Source organism: Triticum urartu, chromosome 6A (assembly GCF_056163025.1).
Source record: "Triticum urartu cultivar PI428250 chromosome 6A, HENAU_Tu73, whole genome shotgun sequence".
Lineage (NCBI taxonomy): Eukaryota > Viridiplantae > Streptophyta > Magnoliopsida > Poales > Poaceae > Triticum > Triticum urartu.
In genome coordinates this window covers 67,080,726-67,099,073 of record NC_141878.1, presented here as the reverse complement: position 1 = coordinate 67,099,073, position 18,348 = coordinate 67,080,726, and positions in this window count along the sequence as shown.

The following is an 18,348-nucleotide window of genomic DNA, read 5'->3' as shown; positions in this document are numbered from 1 at the left end:
CCTCAGTATGTTTCCTTGCTATGACACTTAAGATCTCTAGACACCTTTAGTTTTCGCCTAATTATTCCAGCATAGCTGGCCTCGGCGCCTCGAGTATTATTTCCTCGAGTGTAATTCCACCTTTATAGGCACCTTGAGTATTTTGTTTCCTCAAGTGAAATTCCGCATCAATTATTTTCCATCACATATATATAATAATATGATTAATTCCACATCGAGTCAAGTATAATATAACCATGTTGAATAAATTTTCAAAAAACCACATAAATATCGAATCCAATTAGTAAATGAAGTTTCATAATTAACCATGTGTGTTCAAAGAAATTCCTGACTTCGGTCAGTGAACCTGCACCATATTAGTACTACAAAAAATTGAATATGCGTACCTGGACTTATTTCTCATCTTGTAGATAGAGTAATAATTTCCTCAATGTGTTTACCTTCAATATAAATTTCAGAACAAGTGACAGGTTGTGATGCACTTTCCACAATCTTATATGATGTGTGAGATTCCCTTAGCTGCTCGTCTTTCTTTCCACTCCTTGAATGCAGCATAAATTCTAGTAGCTAAGGTATGATAATATAATGAATATACATATCAATTTCAGTATCATTTATTATTCCATTTTCCCTCAGGAGTTCAAATATAATTCCTCACTGAGTATGATTCCCTTTATCAAAGGTATGTTAATAGATTTGCAATTTTCCATAGAGAAGCACTTCAAAATATTTTATATGTATTTCCACTCGTAAAACATAGGATGTTTCAGGTGTTCCTTTCATATGAAAGTTAAAAGATGATCAAGCTTTCACTTCCATCAATGTGACTTTATCATTGCAAACAACAAAACAATGTTAACGTATACAATAATAATGCAAAATACTTTACACTTACATTTGTAGATGACCGCCTTGCTTCATTTAGAAAACCATATCACCTACTATTCCATTGATGTCAAGCTTGTTATAAGACCATACATGAATATACTCGATTAGCAAACCATATCTTTAGTTCCTCTTTCCCAAAATTCAAGGAGAGATAGTTTCCACAAAGTATATTTCCCTCTGCGTGAATAATTGAATAACAAGAGTGACACTATTATATTCTAGTCAGCCTAATATCCTTACAAAAAACATCACTTCCAGATAATAGGCTTGCGGTTATTTGGTATGATATTAAGTTCCCAAACTATGTTCTTCTTCATTTGAGTTTATTCCTTCCCGCACTTCCACCCACAATTGACAATGATAAAAAAAATCCTTCATAAGAAACTTCTGTTATTCCTCTAAACTTTAGAGTGACTTAAAAAAACACATAAGAATTATTCAGATATGACATTCCAAGTTAATTCATCCTACTTATCCTAATCATCTTAGTGCCGGGAGTTTCACCTGTAGTCTTGTTTGGGGTCAAGTTTATATTCTAGCATGATTGCCAAATAATTCCACCATTATCCATAAAAATATTGTGCTCCCACTTTCCACCATTTTTCCTTTTCCAGATAAACTAAGGAACATGGATGGTTTAAGGAGGCTTGCCATCAGGTAGCTTTATAGTCAGGTTTATTTTTGCGGACAAGATGAACACAGACTTTGATTTTGTAGGATACTTGTTTGGAAATCAAGGTCATACTAAAGATTAAGATCTTTCCTTAGGATCTTCACCCTTTATGCTATTTGCAAAAGTAAAATTTCACAATGCGGGACCGGAAGGGTAGCAAAAGGTAGTGCTATTGTGAGGAAGAAGAATGATCTATTCACTATTATCACATCTACATTAGCTTGCATACTGTGGTGAGTAGCATGTATGATATTTGAACTTCTACCACCTCGTAATATCTCAAATGTATTTGGAAATTGCTTACCGGGGGCGAATCGACAACTTAAGGCCCTAATTATGATGGAAATGTGGGTTGCGTGTCGGGCTATGTGTAATCTTTCGCATATTAGCCATTCACTACATACTGGATATGTATATGTCTTTTTTCAGTCAATGTGGATGTCAATCATGTAACTTAATATGTGATGCATGAATTGTATCATTTGATTTGTATTGCTCTGATGTAGCTCCATAGGAAGGCGGGCATCACAAATCTGCAATCGTTTTTGACTAGTCGCATTGTACAGAGCTAGAACATCAAAACCTTGTGTTTTCCTTAGAGTTGAGTCCTCTATCTGTGGGACGATTTTTTTTGACTATATACTGCAAGGCAACAGCCTCACAGCCCTTTATTAAAACCAAGAGGTAAAGAATACAAAGTTACAAGAGAGAAACAAATAAAGAGAAGAGGCTACTTACAAAGAGAGATTAGGGTAAGGAGGCTATCCAAGAAATTAGTCTATCTCTATATTTACACTTGATTCTATGAGCTAAAAGAGAAATATCATGAATAAAATTCCTCCTCCAAGATCTGAAAGTGGGCAACTCATTTCTGAAGATCCTTCCATTCCTTTGAGTCCAAATATTCCAAGTAGCTGTAAAGACTACCCCAATGAAAAAAGGATGACCAAAATCCCTCCTGGCCGTGCAAGCCATTTCAAAAGTAGTCTGGTTAGGGTGAACACTCCATGAGATGCCCAAATAATTCCAGACACGTTGGCTGAAGTTGCAAGCAAAGAAGAGATGAGCTCTATCTTCATGCAAAGCTGAGAAGCACATAGCACAAGTATCATCCTGGATAATCCAATGCCTTCGCTGCATCATATCCCTAGTGTTTAGACGATCCATCAAAAGAAGCCAGCCAAACACCTTGAGCTTGAGAGTGCAAGAGCATTTCCAGATCCACCCAAATATGGGGTCAACCACGACATCGGAAAAACTAGACAAATAATAGGTCCTTGACCGATAATCCCCGGATTTTGAAGGCCATTTCCAGACATCATTTACTCCCTCATGCAAATTGATCAAAGGCATTAAAGCCTGAAGCTGATTGAATTCCTCGAAAGCTTCAACTGATAAAGGCAGGTGAAAATTGTCGGTGAGGTCAGACAGCTCCATCACCTCCTTAATGGTAAGCGTGTCTTCAATCACAAAAGAGTGGAGCCTCGGGAAACGTTGTTGCATGATAACCACAACGTTATTAAGTTGCCACCGATCCAGCCAAAAAACCACCGAGTCCCCCGAGCGCACGTGAGGGACAGCCAATTTACAAAATTTGTCATACAGCTTCAGCACGTCACGCCACCAGAAAGAACCACAACTTTGAGTTACTTGAGGCGGTGCAGCAGTTAATCTGCGGGACGAATTTTTGACATGTATATGGAGAAATTAATCATTGGTTCTGTTGGTGTTCCCTTCGATGGTCTGATCATGACAGAAACACACTCTAAATAAAAAAACAATCGGTAGATAAATGCACTTTACTTCTATTTTCAATGGCTGGACTAATCACAAGAGAAGGGAGAAATAGCTCATGTGACATGAAGTCAACAATAAGAAATCATCTTAGGATCAAAATATCTATTTCGGGATTAATTAGTGTAGAGGTAAACTTAGTTATTGTCACATTTAATCATTCATCATTTTGAAAAACTATTGGGTGCTAAAATTTCACATGGAGTGAGCAGACCGATTAGTCAGTTGTGCTTTCATCATTTGCAACTTAGTAGCTCCAATGTCATTTGAGGTGAGGGATCTTGGTTGGTCGTCTGCGATGAAGGCGGAGTCGCTTACTTGGTTAGAAGTGATGATGACGATAGCTTGCTGGCAACCTCGACGGTGTTACTCTTTGGCGGTGTGTGGGTCTTTGTGGGTAGCATAGTTGTGCTGATCTGCTCAAGGATTTGTTGCATGGGCAACAAAGGTTCTTCTATATACCACTCCATAAATCCTTCATTCTCCCTTCCGACTAACAAAGATAAGCATATTATGTATGTTAATTGGACCTTTTCAGATCTATCTATGAGTTTGCATACATCCTTCAGTCAAGTGGTCCATCTATGCGTAATTAGGCACGGAATCCTCATTTGCTCGCTTTATACAACACCTATGTGGTCACATGCACAGGATCCGAATGTATAATGGAAGTTTTCTCCATTTTTGTTTACATGCAACAATCTTAGCAAATTTCATATCATTTTCCTACAAAAGGTTGATGTATTTTAATTTGGTATGAGCTATTATGGATTTTTTACACACATGTGCGACACATAGTTGAATAATAGTTATTCGCAAACTAACTTAAAGTAAATATGAGATCTATTTTTTTAGAACTATATGGTTGGACAGACTTTTCTATACACGGTTAATTTTCTATTGTTTACATATACTCTCTGGAACATTTTGGGCGCCATGATTCGTACATGTTACTTTGTGAGCCTTCTGTTGTACACTTTCTAATGAAAGTGCGGAATAGAAATGGTAATGGAGATCGGTTATCTACAAAAGTGAGGAGTCCAGAGGTAGCATCAGGTGTCTAGAGGTAGCATGAGGCGGATGATTATTGTTGGTGGGGGTGGTCGAAAACATGCAAGATGTGATATGTAAGTCTATAGAAACGGACCAGACAGAGCGAGAACAAGATTTTAATTATATATCTTGTAACGGTTATGCAGTGGTTGTGTTTTGTTGTAATCTGCTTAATACTAGTTAACAAGAATGATGGTGTGCATCGTAATGATGCAACGGCTGTGGATTTAAACCTTCTTTCGAAAAGAATAGTTAAGTTTCACCGAGTTGAATGACCCCCCCTCTCCCATGATCCTGATCATTGAATCAGAGAGTAGTGCGGTTATTAGAGCTATTGGAGTGTGGGATCAGGATATGTCAGATCTACAATGAGCCACGATGGAGTTCTGTCATATATCAAACCAAGGGGAGCACCGAGTGCTAGTTGTGAGGATTAGTAGGAAGATTAATGGGGGCAGGGCATGAGCTTGCCCTGTTAGGCGGGTCGTAGAGAGTTGTGTGGGGTTGTTTTGCGAGGTGCGGTGCCGACCTCCATGTCTAGTCTGACCTTGCACGATTGCAATTAATGAAAAATCTTTCTTAAAGAATACAGAATCATCTTGTTCATTTTTTTTGCATTGTAAGTATTTTCTTAATGTTATTGTTCATCTTAGTTATAGGTGCTGTGCGCCGAGCAGTGTAACCTCCTATGATCAGTATCACCATCAGTTGCCCGTTAGGGTTAGCTTCAGTATATGAGGCATATTTTTTGTAGCAGAAAAGCTTAATTCGTTACACAGAAACAAAATAACAGTCATATACTATTACATGCCTTAAAAAATCCGGACTATGGCCCAACTAGCAGGGAGTTGTAGTTTTAGTTCATGACTCGCCTTTTTTTTGTTCTCTATGAATCATGAGAGCTCCCTAACTTCGTCGACATGATGGACTTATTGTACGCTCCTTCTGTGTGGTCCTTAATTAATTGTGTTATGTGTCAACGATTGCAATGTCTTCCTTGTTGGTTTGGGAGGGGAGTAAAATTTGCTTCTACTTTTGTAAATTCCATGCCAAAGATACACGAAAATCTGTACAGATGCATGAAGCAGTGCTCACATGTTGAGATCTAACTGCGGGTTGTGGCACAAATGTACCATCACTGTACACGGCTGGAGGTGATGTTTCTCGTGAATAAAATGCTACAACTGATGTTATAAAATTATAGCAAAGTCCAATTGCTCCCCACTACTATCAATATAATTACACCACACACACGCTAGCACGAGTGCACACACACATAGATGTGGGTCGTAGCATGGATTCAGATATAGGAGGCACCAGGAATTTTGGGTTAACACACTTCCAAATTCTATCTTCTACCAAACAGAGCCAATGCGCGTGTTTGATAACAATCTGTTCCAGTGCCTGCCACGATTGCCTGCGTATGTGGCATGACTTTTTCTCTTGTTCGGCATTCTCTGCTACTCAGCTATCAGATGATTTTAAACACCAAGGTGTAACAGTGTGTATTGAACATGCTCGGAGTCCTGGCAAAGGACATAGCTGACCTTGGAGGAAATGAAACATTTGCGCATGATCACCGCAACTACCATTTCATAGTTTCAGGTTGCATCAGTTTAGGTTTCATAGGGATCAGGAAATTCAACGCTCAAATGTTTTAAATGGCAGGTAATTACGCAGAGTGCATAATCATTGGTATGACGACTGTTTTCCATGGATCATTGTCCTTCTGTTTTAAACTGTGTACACACACATATGCACTGTGGCACACATCTTCCTGCAGGCACGTACGTATAAGCCATATCTGACAAAAAAATCAAAATAAATAAATACTCCGTTTCTAAATATAAGTCTTTCTAGAGATTCCCCTACGGACTACATATGGATGTATATAGACATACTTTACAGTGTAGATTCACTCGTTTTGCTCCGTATGTAGTCTATAGTGGAATCTCCAAAAAGACTTATATTTAGGAACAAAGGAAGTACATTACAAACTCGTATAAATGCAGGTCTGCGCCACTTCAAGCAGTTGCGCTGGCCCCAACGAAGGTGGACGCAGGGCGCTTCACGGGTGCGCAGGCGTGTCCATTCCGGGCACTTGCTGGCAACCGTTGAAGGAAATATGCCCTAGAGGCAATAATAAAGTTATTATTTATTTTCTTATTTCATGATAAATGTTTATTATTCATGTTAGAATTGTATTAACCGGAAACATAATACATGTGTGAATACATAGACAAACAGAGTGTCACTAGTATGACTCTACTTGACTAGCTCATTAATCAAAGATGGTTATGTTTCCTAACCATGGACAAAGAGTTGTTATTTGATTAACGGGATCACATCATTAGGTGAATGATCTGATTGACATGACCCATTCCATTAGCTTAGCACCCGATCGTTTAGTATGTTGCTATTGCTTTCTTCATGACTTATACATGTTCCTATGACTATGAGATTATGCAACTCCCGTTTGCCGGAGGAACACTTTGTGTACTACCAAACATCACAACGTAACTGGGTGATTATAAAGGTGCTCTACAGGTGTCTCCAAAGGTACATGTTGGGTTGGCGTATTTCGAGATTAGGATTTGTCACTCCGATTGTCAGAGAGGTATCTCTGGGCCCTCTCAGTAATGCACATTACATAAGCCTTGCAATCATTACAAGTAATGAGTTAGTTGCAAGATGATGTATTACGAAACGAGTAAAGAGACTTGCCGGTAACGAGATTGAACTAGGTATTGAGATACCGACGATCGAATCTCGGGCAAGTAACATACCGATGACAAAGGGAACAACGTATGTTGTTATGCGGTCTGACCGATAAAGATCTTCGTAGAATATGTAGGAGCCAATATGAGCATCCAGGTTCCGCTATTGGTTATTGACCGGAGACGTGTCTCGGTCATGTCTACATTATTCTCGAACCCGTAGGGTCCGCACGCTTAAGGTTTCGATGATAGTTATATTATGAGTTTATGAGTTTTGATGTACCGAAGGAGTTCGGAGTCCCGGATGAGATCGGGGACATGACGAGGAGTCTCGAAATGGTCGAGACATAAAGATTGATATGTTGGAAGCCTATATTTGGATATCGGAAATGTTCCGGGTGAAATCGGGATTTTACCGGAGTACCGGGAGGTTACCGGAACCCCCCGGGAGGTATATGGGCCTTAGTGGGCTTTAGTGGAAGAGAGGAGAGGTGGCCAGGGCTAGGCCGCGCGCCCCTCCCCCCTAGTCCGAATAGGACAAGGAGAGGGGGGCGGCGCCCCCCTTCCTTCTCTCTCTCCTCTTTCCCCCTTCCCGAATCCTATTCCATCTAGGAAAAGGAGGGAATCCTACTCCCGGTGGGAGTAGGACTCCTCCTGGCGTGGCCTCCTCCTGGCCGGCCGCACCCCCCTTGATCCTTTATATACGGAGGCAGGGGGCACCCCATAGACACAAGTTGATCCACGTGATCATATTCTTAGCCGTGTGCGGTGCCCCCTTCCACCATAGTCCTCGATAATATTGTAGCGGTGCTTAGGCGAAGCCCTACGACGGTAGTACATCAAGATCGTCACCACGCCGTCGTGCTGACGGAACTCTTCCCCGACACTTTGCTGGATCAGAGTCCGGGGATCGTCATCGAGCTGAACGTGTGCTAAAACTCGGAGGTGCCGTAGTTTCGGTGCTTGATCGGTCGAAGACGTACGACTACATCAACCGTGTTGTGCTAACGCTTCCGCTGTCGGTCTACAAGGGTATGTAGGTCACACTCTCCCCTCTCGTTGCTATGCATCACCATGATCTTGCGTGTGCGTAGGAATTTTTTTTGAAATTACTACGTTCCACAACAGTGGCATCCGAGCCTAGGTTTTATGTGTTGATGTTATATGCACGAGTAGAACACAAGTGAGTTGTGGGCGATATAAGTCATACTGCTTACCAGCATGTCATACTTTGGTTCGGCGGTATTGTTGGACGAAGCGGCCCGGACCGACATTACGCGTACGCTTACGCGAGACCGGTTCTCCCGACGTGCTTTGCACAAAGGTGGCTAGCGGGTGACAGTTTCTCCAACTTTAGTTGAACCGAGTGTGGCTACGCCTGGTCCTTGCGAAGGTTAAAACAGCACCAACTTGAGAAACTATCGTTGTGGTTTTGATGCGTAGGTAAGATTGGTTCTTGCTTAAGCCTGTAGCAGCCACGTAAAACTTGTAACAACAAAGTAGAGGACGTCTGACTTGTTTTTGCAGGGCATGTTGTGATGTGATATGGTCAAGACATGATGCTGAATTTTATTGTATGAGATGATCATGTTTTGTAACCAAGTTATCGGCAACTGGCAGGAGCCATATGGTTGTCGCTTTATTGTATGCAATGCAATTGCGCTGTAATGCTTTACTTTATCACTAAACGGTAGCGATAGTCGTGGAAGCATAAAATTGGCGAGACGACAACGATGCTACGATAGGTGATCAAGGTGTCGCGCCGGTGACGATGGTGATCACGACGGTGTTTCGAAGATGGAGATCACAAGCACAAGATGATGGCCATATCATATCACTTATATTGATTGCATGTGATGTTTATCTTTTATGCATCTTATCTTGCTTTGATTGACGGTAGCATTTTAAGATGATCTCTCACTAATTATCAAGAAGTGTTCTCCCTGAGTATGCACCGTTGCGAAAGTTCTTTGTGCTGAGACACCACGTGATGATCGGGTGTGATAGGCTCTACGTTCAAATACAACGGGTGCAAAACAGTTGCACACGCGGAATACTCAGGTTATACTTGACGAGCCAAGCATATACAGATATGGCCTCGGAACACGGAGACCGAAAGGTTGAGCGTGAATCATATAGTAGATATGATCAACATAGTGATGGTCACCAATGACACTACTCCATCTCACGTGATGATCGGACATGGTTTAGTTGATTTGGATCACGTGATCATTTAGAGGATTAGAGGCATGTCTATCTAAGTGCGAGTTCTTAAGTAATATGATTAATTGAACTTAAATTTATCATGAACTTAGTCCTGGTAGTATTTTGCAAATCATGTTGTAGATCAATAGCTCGCGTTGTTGCTTCCCTGTGTTTATTTTGATATGTTCCTAGAGAAAATTGTGTTGAAAGATGTTAGTAGCAATGATGCGGATTGGATCCGTGATCTGAGGTTTATCCTCATTGCTGCACAGAAGAATTATGTCCTTGATGCACCGCTAGGTGACAGACCTATTGCAGGAGCAGATGCAGACGTTATGAACGTTTGGCTAGCTCAATATGATGACTACTTAATAGTTTAGTGCACCATTCTTAACGGCTTAGAATCGGGACTTCAAAAGACGTTTTGAACGTCATGGACCATATGAGATGTTCCAGGAGTTGAAGTTAATATTTCAAGCAAATACCCGAGTTGAGAGATATGAAGTCTCCAACAAGTTCTATAGCCAAAAGATGGAGGAGAATCGCTCAACTAGTGAGCATGTGCTCAGATTGTCTGGGTACTACAATCGCTTGAATCAAGTGGGAGTTAATCTTCCAGATAAGATAGTGATTGACAGAATTCTCTAGTCACCATCACCAAGTTAGTAGAACTTTGTGATGAACTATAGTATGCAAGGGATGACGAAAACGACTCCCGAGCTTTTCATGATGATGAAATCGATGAAGGTAGAAATCAAGAAAGAGCATCAAGTGTGACGGTAGACAAGACCACTAGTTTCAATAAAAGGGCAAAGGGAAGAAGGGGAACTTCAAGAAGAACAACAAGCAAGTTGCTGCTCAAGTGAAGAAGCCCAAGTCTGGTCCTAAGCCTGAGACTAAGTGCTTCTACTGCAAAGGGACTGGTCACTGGAAGCGGAACTGCCCCAAGTATTTGGCGGATAAGAAGGATGGCAAAGTGAACAAAGGTATATTTGATATACAGATTATTAATGTGTATTTTACTAGTGTTCGTAGCAACCCCTCGGTATTTGATACTGGTTCAGTTGCTAAGAGTAGTAACTCGAAACGGGAGTTGCAGAATGAACGGAAACTAGTTAAGGGTGAAGTGACGATGTGTGTTGGAAGTAGTTCCAAGATTGATATGATCATCATCGCACACTCCCTATACTTTCGGGATTAGTGTTGAACCTAAATAAGTGTTATTTGGTGTTTGCGTTGAGCATGAATATGATTTGATCATGTTTATTGCAATACGGTTATTCATTTAAGTTAGAGAATAATTGTTGTTCTGTTTACATGAATAAAACCTTATATGGTTACACACCCAATGAAAATGGTTCATTGGATCTCGATCGTAGTGATACACATATTCATAATATTGAAGACAAAAGATGCAAAGTTAATAATGATAATGCAACTTATTTGTGGCACTGCCGTTTAGGTCATATTGGTGTAAAGCGCACGAAGAAACTCCATGCTGATGGGATTTTGGAATCACTTGATTATGAATCACTTGATGCTTGCGAACCATGCCTTATGGGAAAGATGACTAAGACTCCGTTCTCCGGAACAATGGAGCGAGCAACTGACTTATTGGAAATAATACATACTGATGTATGTGATCCGATGAGTGTTGAGGCTCACGGCGGGTATCGTTATTTTCTGACCTTCACAGATGATTTGAGCAGATATGGGTATATCTACTTGATGAAACACAAGTCTGAAACATTTGAAAAGTTCAAAGAATTTCAGAGTGAAGTGGAGAATCATCGTAACAAAAATAAAAAGTTTCTACGATATGATCACAGAAGTAAAATATTTGAGTTACGAGTTTGGCCTTCAGTTAAAAACAATGTGAAATAGTTTCACTACTCACGCCACCCGGAACACCACAGCATAATGGTGTGTCCGAACGTCATAACCGTACTTTATTAGATATGGTGCGAACTATGATGTCTCTTACCAATCTACCACTATCGTTTTGGGATTATGCATTAGAGACAGCTGCATTCACGTTAAATAGGGCACCATCTAAATCTATTGAAACGACACCGTATGAACTATGGTTTGGCAAGAAACCTAAGCTATCGTTTCTTAAAGTTTGAGGTTGCAATGCTTATGTAAAAAAGTTTCAACCTGATAAGCTCAAACCCAAATCGGAGAAGTGCGTCTTCATAGGATACCCAAAAAGAAAATGTTGGGTACACCTTCTATCACAGATCCGAAGGCAAGATACTCGTTGCTTTGAATGGATCCTTTCTAGAGAAGGAATTTCTCTCGAAAGAAGTGAGTGGGAGGAAAGTAGAACTTGATGAGGTAACTGTACCTGCTCCCTTATTGGAAAGTAGTTCATCACAGAAATCTGTTCTTGTGACTACTACACCAATTAGTAAGGAAGCTAATGATGATGATCATGTAACTTCAGATCAAGTCACTACCGAATCTCGTAGGTAAACCAGAGTGAGATCCGCACTAGAGTGGTACGGTAATCGTGTTCTGAAAGTCATGTTACTAGACCATGACGACCTTGCGAACTATGAGGAAGCGATGATGAGCCCAGATTCCGCGAAATGGTTTGAGGCCATGAAATCTGAGATATGATCCATGTATGAGAACAAAGTATGGACTTTGATGGATTTGCCCGATGATCGGCAAGCCATAGAAAATAAATGGATCTTCAAGAGGAAGACGGACGCTGATAGTAGTGTTACTATCTACAAAGCTAGACTTGTCGAAAAAGGTTTTTGACAAAGTTCAAGGTGTTGACTACGATGAAATTTTCTCACTCGTAGCGATGCTTAAGTCTGTCCAAATCATGTTAGCAATTGCCGCATTTTTATGAAATCTGGCAAATGGATAAACAAAACTATAATCCTTAATGGATTTAAAGAAGAGTTGTATATGATGCAACCAGAAGGTTTTGTCAATCCTAAAGGTGCTAAAATATGCAAGCTCCAGCGATCCATCTATGGGCTGGTGCAAGCATCTCGGAGTTGGAATATACGCTTTGATAAGTTGATCAAAGCATATAGTTTTATACAGACTTGCGGTGAAGCCTGTATTTACAAGAAAGTGAGTGGGAGCACTACAACATTTCTAATAAGTATATGTGTATGACATATTGTTGATCGGAAATAATGTAGAATTATTCTGCAAAGCATAAAGGAGTGTTTGAAAGGATTTTTTCAAAGAAAGGCCTCGGTGAAGCTGCTTACATATTGAGCATCAAGATCTATAGAGATAGATCAAGACGCTTGATAAGTTTTTTCAATGAGTACATACCTTGACAAGATTTTGAAGTAGTTCAAAATGGAACAGTCAAAGAAAAGAGTTCTTGGCTGTGTTACAAGGTGTGAAATTGAGTAAGACTCAAAGCCCGACCATGGCAGAAGATAGAAAGAGAATGAAAATCATTCCCTATGCCTCAGCCATAGGTTCTATAAAGTATGCCATGCTGTGTACCAGATCTATTGTATACCCTACACTGATTTTGGCAAGGGAGTACAATAGTGATCTAGGAGTAGATCATTGGACAATGGTCAAAATTATCCTTAGTGGAATAAGGATATATTTCTCGATTATGGACATGACAAAAAGGTTCGTCGTAAAGGGTTACGTCGATGCAAATTTTGACACTGATCTAGATGACTCTAAGTCTCAATCTGGATAAATATTGAAAGTGGGAGCAATTAGCTATAGTAGCTCCGTGCAGAGCATTGTTGACATAGAAATTTGCAAAATACATACGGATCTGAATATAGCAGACCCGTTGACTAAACTTCTCTCACAGGCAAAACATGATCACACCTTAGTACTCTTTGGGTGTTAATCACATAGCGATGTGAACTAGATTATTGACTCTAGTAAACCCTTTGAGTGTTGGTCACATAATGATGTGAACTATTGGTGCTAAATCACATGGCAGTGTGAACTAGATTATTGACTCTAGTGAAAGTGGGAGACTGAAGGAAATATGCCCTAGAGGCAATAATAAAGTTATTATTTATTTCCTTATTTCATTATAAATGTTTATTATTCATGCTAGAATTGTATTAACCAGAAACATAATACATGTGTGAATACATAGACAAACAGAGTGTCACTAGTATGCCTCTACTTGACTAGCTCATTAATCAAAGATGGTTATGTTTCCTAACCATGGACAAAGAGTTGTTATTTGATTAACGGGATCACATCATTAGGTGAATGATCTGATTGACATGACCCATTCCATTAGCTTAGCACCCGATCGTTTAGTATGTTGCTATTGCTTTCTTCATGACTTATACATGTTCCTATGACTATGAGATTATGCAACTCCCGTTTGCCGGAGGAACACTTTGTGTGCTACCAAACGTCACAACGTAACTGGGTGATTATAAAGGTGCTCTACAGGTGTCTCCAAAGGTACATGTTGGGTTGGCGTATTTCGAGATTAGGATTTGTCACTCTGATTGTCGGAGAGGTATCTCTGGGCCCTCTCGGTAATGCACATCACTTAAGCCTTGCAAGCATTGCAACTAATGAGTTAGTTGCGGGATGATGTATTACAGAATTTGTAAAGAGACTTGCCAGTAACGAGATTGAACTAGGTATTTGGAATACCGACGATCGAATCTCGGGCAAGTAACATACCGATGACAAAGGGAACAACGTATGTTGTTATGCGGTCTGACCGATAAAGATCTTTGTAGAATATGTAGGAGCCAATATGGGCATCCAGGTCCCGCTGTTGGTTATTGACCAGAGACATGTCTCGGTCATGTCTACATTGTTCTCGAACACATAGGGTCCGCACGCTTAAGGTTACGATGACAGTTATATTATGAGTTTATGCATTTTGATGTACCGAAGGTTGTTCGGAGTCCCGGATGTGATCACGGACATGACGAGGAGTCTCGAAATGGTCGAGACATAAAGATTGATATATTGGAAGCCTATGTTTGGATATCGGAAGTGTTCCGGGTGAAATCGGGATTTTAGCGGAGTACCGGGAGGTTACCGGAACCCCCCGGGAGGTATATGGGCCCTAGTGGGCTTTAGTGGAAGAGAGGAGAGGTGGCCAGGGCTGGGCCGCGCGCCCCTCCCCCCTAGTCCGAATAGGACAAGGAGAGGGGGGCGGCGCCCCCCTTCCTTCTCTCTCTCCTCTTTCCCCCTTCCCGAATCCTATTCCAACTAGGAAAAGGGGGGAATCCTACTCCCGGTGGGAGTAGGACTCCTCCTGGCACGCCCTCCTCCTGGCCGGCCGCACCCCCCCTTGATCCTTTATATACGGAGGCAGGGGGCACCCCATAGACACAAGTTGATCCACGTGATCATATTCTTAGCCGTGTGCGGTGCCCCCTTCCACCATAGTCCTCGATAATATTGTAGCGGTGCTTAGGCGAAGCCCTGCGACGGTAGTACATCAAGATCGTCACCACGCCGTCGTGCTGACGGAACTCTTCCCCAACACTTTGCTGGATCAGAGTCCGGGGATCGTCATCGAGCTGAACGTGTGCTAAAACTCGGAGGTGCCGTAGTTTCGATGCTTGATCGGTTGGGCCGTGAAGACGTACGACTACATCAACCGCGTTGTGCTAACGCTTCCGCTGTCGGTCTACAAGGGTATGTAGATCACACTCTCCCCTCTCGTTGCTATGCATCACCATGATCTTGCATGTGCGTAGGAATTTTTTTTGAAATTACTACGTCCCACAACAACCGTGGCTTCTTTGTGAGACGGTGCTTGCTAAAGCATGGTGAATGTGGCTTCACGGTGAGGCGGTGGAGGCTCCGGCGATAGGGTCGCTCGACGTGGTGGTTCGGCTTGCTGGAAGACAAATCCAGGCCCATGATGACTTTGCAGCAGCGAGGGCATTATAGCCCGTGCTGGTGCGCCCGAGCGGTGACCACCGGTTGCGGCGGCGTCACCTACCTTCACGTTGCGACAGTGGTGGATCCATGGCATCGTGCATGGATCCAGTGGTTGGGTTCATCAGCGAGCTGCGGCGGCCCGACGACAGCACCAGATGCTTTGTTCCTTGTGTGCGGCGGGGTGGAGGCACGTGGTGATGAGGATGGCAGCTCTTGGTTATGAGGGCGTCATCGTATTACATTGGCGGTGCCCGCGCAGTGGCCATTTGGGTGGGTGTGCCACTTGTTGGGGAACGTAGTAATTTCAAAAAATTTCCTACGCACATGCAAGATCATGGTGATGCATAGCAACGAGAGGGGAGAGTGTGATCTACATACCTAGTAGATAGACAACGGAAGCGTTTGGTTGATGTAGTCGTACGTCTTCACGATCCGACCGATCAAGCAACGAAACTACGGCACCTCCGAGTTCTAGCACACGTTCAGCTCGATGACGATCCCCGGACTCCGATCCAGCAAAGTGTCGGGGAAGAGTTCCGTCAGCATGACGGCGTGGTGACGATCTTGATGTACTACTGCAGCAGGGCTTCGCCTAAACTCCGCTACAATATTATCGAGGATTATGGTCGAAGGGGGCACCGCACACGGCTAAGAATATGATCACGTGGATCAACTTGTGTTTCTCTAGGGTGCCTCTGCCTCAGTATATAAAGGACCAAAGGGGGGAGGCCGGCCGGCCACATAGGGCGCGCCAGGAGAGTCCTACTCCCTCTGGGAGTAGGATCCCCCCCCAATCCTAGTTGGAATAGGACTCGCGGAGGGGGGGAAAAGAGAGAGAGGGGCCGTCCCCCTCTCCTTGTCCAATTCGGACCAAGGGAGGGGAGGGGCGCGCGGCCCACTATGGGCTGCCTCTTCTCTTTTCCACCAAGGCCCATAAAGGCCCATCTAGCTCCCCGGGGGGTTCCGGTAACCTCCCGGTACTCCGGTAAAATCCCGATTTCATCCGGAACACTTCCGATATCCAAACATAGGCTTCCAATATATCAATCTTTATGTCTCGACCATTTCGAGACTCCTCGTCATGTCCGTGATCACATCCGGGACTCCGAACAACCTTCGGTACATCAAAATGCATAAACTCATAATATAATTGTCATCGTAACCTTAAGCGTGCGGACCCTACGGGTTCGAGAACAATGTAGACATGACCGAGACATGTCTCCGGTCAATAACCAACAGCGGGACCTGGATACCCATATTGGCTCCTACATATTCTATGAAGATCTTTATCGGTCAGACCGCATAACAACATATGTTGTTCCCTTTGTCATCGGTATGTTACTTGCCCGAGATTCGATCGTCGGTATTCCAAATACCTAGTTCAATCTCGTTACTGGCAAGTCTCTTTACTCGTTCTGTAATACATCATCCCGCAACTAACTCATTAGTTGCAATGCTTGCAAGGCTTAAGTGATGTGCATTACCGAGAGGGCCCAGAGATACCTCTCCGACAATCGGAGTGACAAATCCTAATCTCGAAATACGCCAACCCAACATTTACCTTTGGAGACACCTGTAGAGCTCCTTTATAATCACCCAGTTACGTTGTGACGTTTGGTAGCACACAAAGTGTTCCTCTGGCAAACGGGAGTTGCATAATCTCATAGTTATAGGAACATGTATAAGTCATGAAGAAAGCAATAGCAACATACTAAACGATCGGGTGCTAAGCTAATGGAATGGGTCATGTCAATCAGATCATTCACTTAATGATGTGATCCCGTTAATCAAATAACAACCACTTGTTCATGGTTAGGAAACATAACCATCTTTGATTAACGAGCTAGTCAAGTAGAGGCATACTAGTGACACTTTGTTTGTCTATGTATTCACACATGTATTATGTTTCCGGTTAATACAATTCTAGCATGAACAATAAACATTGATCATGATTATAAGGAAATAAATAATAACTTTATTATTGCCTCTAGGGCATATTTCCTTCAGTCTCCCACTTGCACTAGAGTCAATAATCTAGATTACACAGTAATGATTCTAACACCGATGGAGCCTTGGTACTGATCATGTTTTGCTCGTGGAAGAGGCTTAGTCAACGGGTCTGCAATATTCAGATCCGTATGTATCTTGCAAATCTCTATGTCTCCCACCTGGACTAGATCCCGGATGGAATTGAAGCGTCTCTTGATGTGCTTGGTTCTCTTGTGAAATATGGATTCCTTTGCCAAGGCAATTGCACCAGTATTGTCACAAAAGATTTTCATTGGACCCGATGCACTAGGTATGACACCTAGATCGGATATGAACTCCTTCATCCAGACTCCTTCGTTTGCTGCTTCCGAAGCAGCTATGTACTCCGCTTCACATGTAGACCCCGCCACAACGCTTTGTTTAGAACTGCACCAACTGACAGCTCCACCGTTTAATGTAAACACGTATCCAGTTTGCGATTTAGAATCGTCCGGATTAGTGTCAAAGCTTGCATCAACGTAACCGTTTACGATGAGCTCTTTGTCACCTCCATATATGAGAAACATATCCTTAGTCCTTTTCAGGTACTTCAGGATGTTCTTGACCGCTGTCCAGTGATCCACTCCTGGATTACTTTGGTACCTCCCTGCTAGACTTATAGCAAGGCACACATCAGGTCTGGTACACAACATTGCATACATGATAGATCCTATGGCTGAAGCATAGGGAACATCTTTCATTTTCTCTCTATCTTCTACAGTGGTCGGTCATTGAGTCTGACTCAACTTCACACCTTGTAACACAGGCAAGAACCCTTTCTTTGCTTGATCCATTTTGAACTTCTTCAAAATCTTGTCAAGGTATGTTCTTTGTGAAAGTCCAATTAAGCGTCTTGATCTATCTCTATAGATCTTTATTCCTAATATGTAAGCAGCTTCACCGAGGTATTTCATTGAAAAACTCTTATTCAAGTATCCCTTTATGCTATCCAGAAATTCTATATCATTTCCAATCAGTAATATGTCATCTACATATAATATCAGAAATGCTACAGAGCTCCCACTCACTTTCTTGTAAATACAGGCTTCTCCAAAAGTCTGTATAAAACCAAATGCTTTGATCACACTATCAAAGCGTTTATTCCAACTCCGA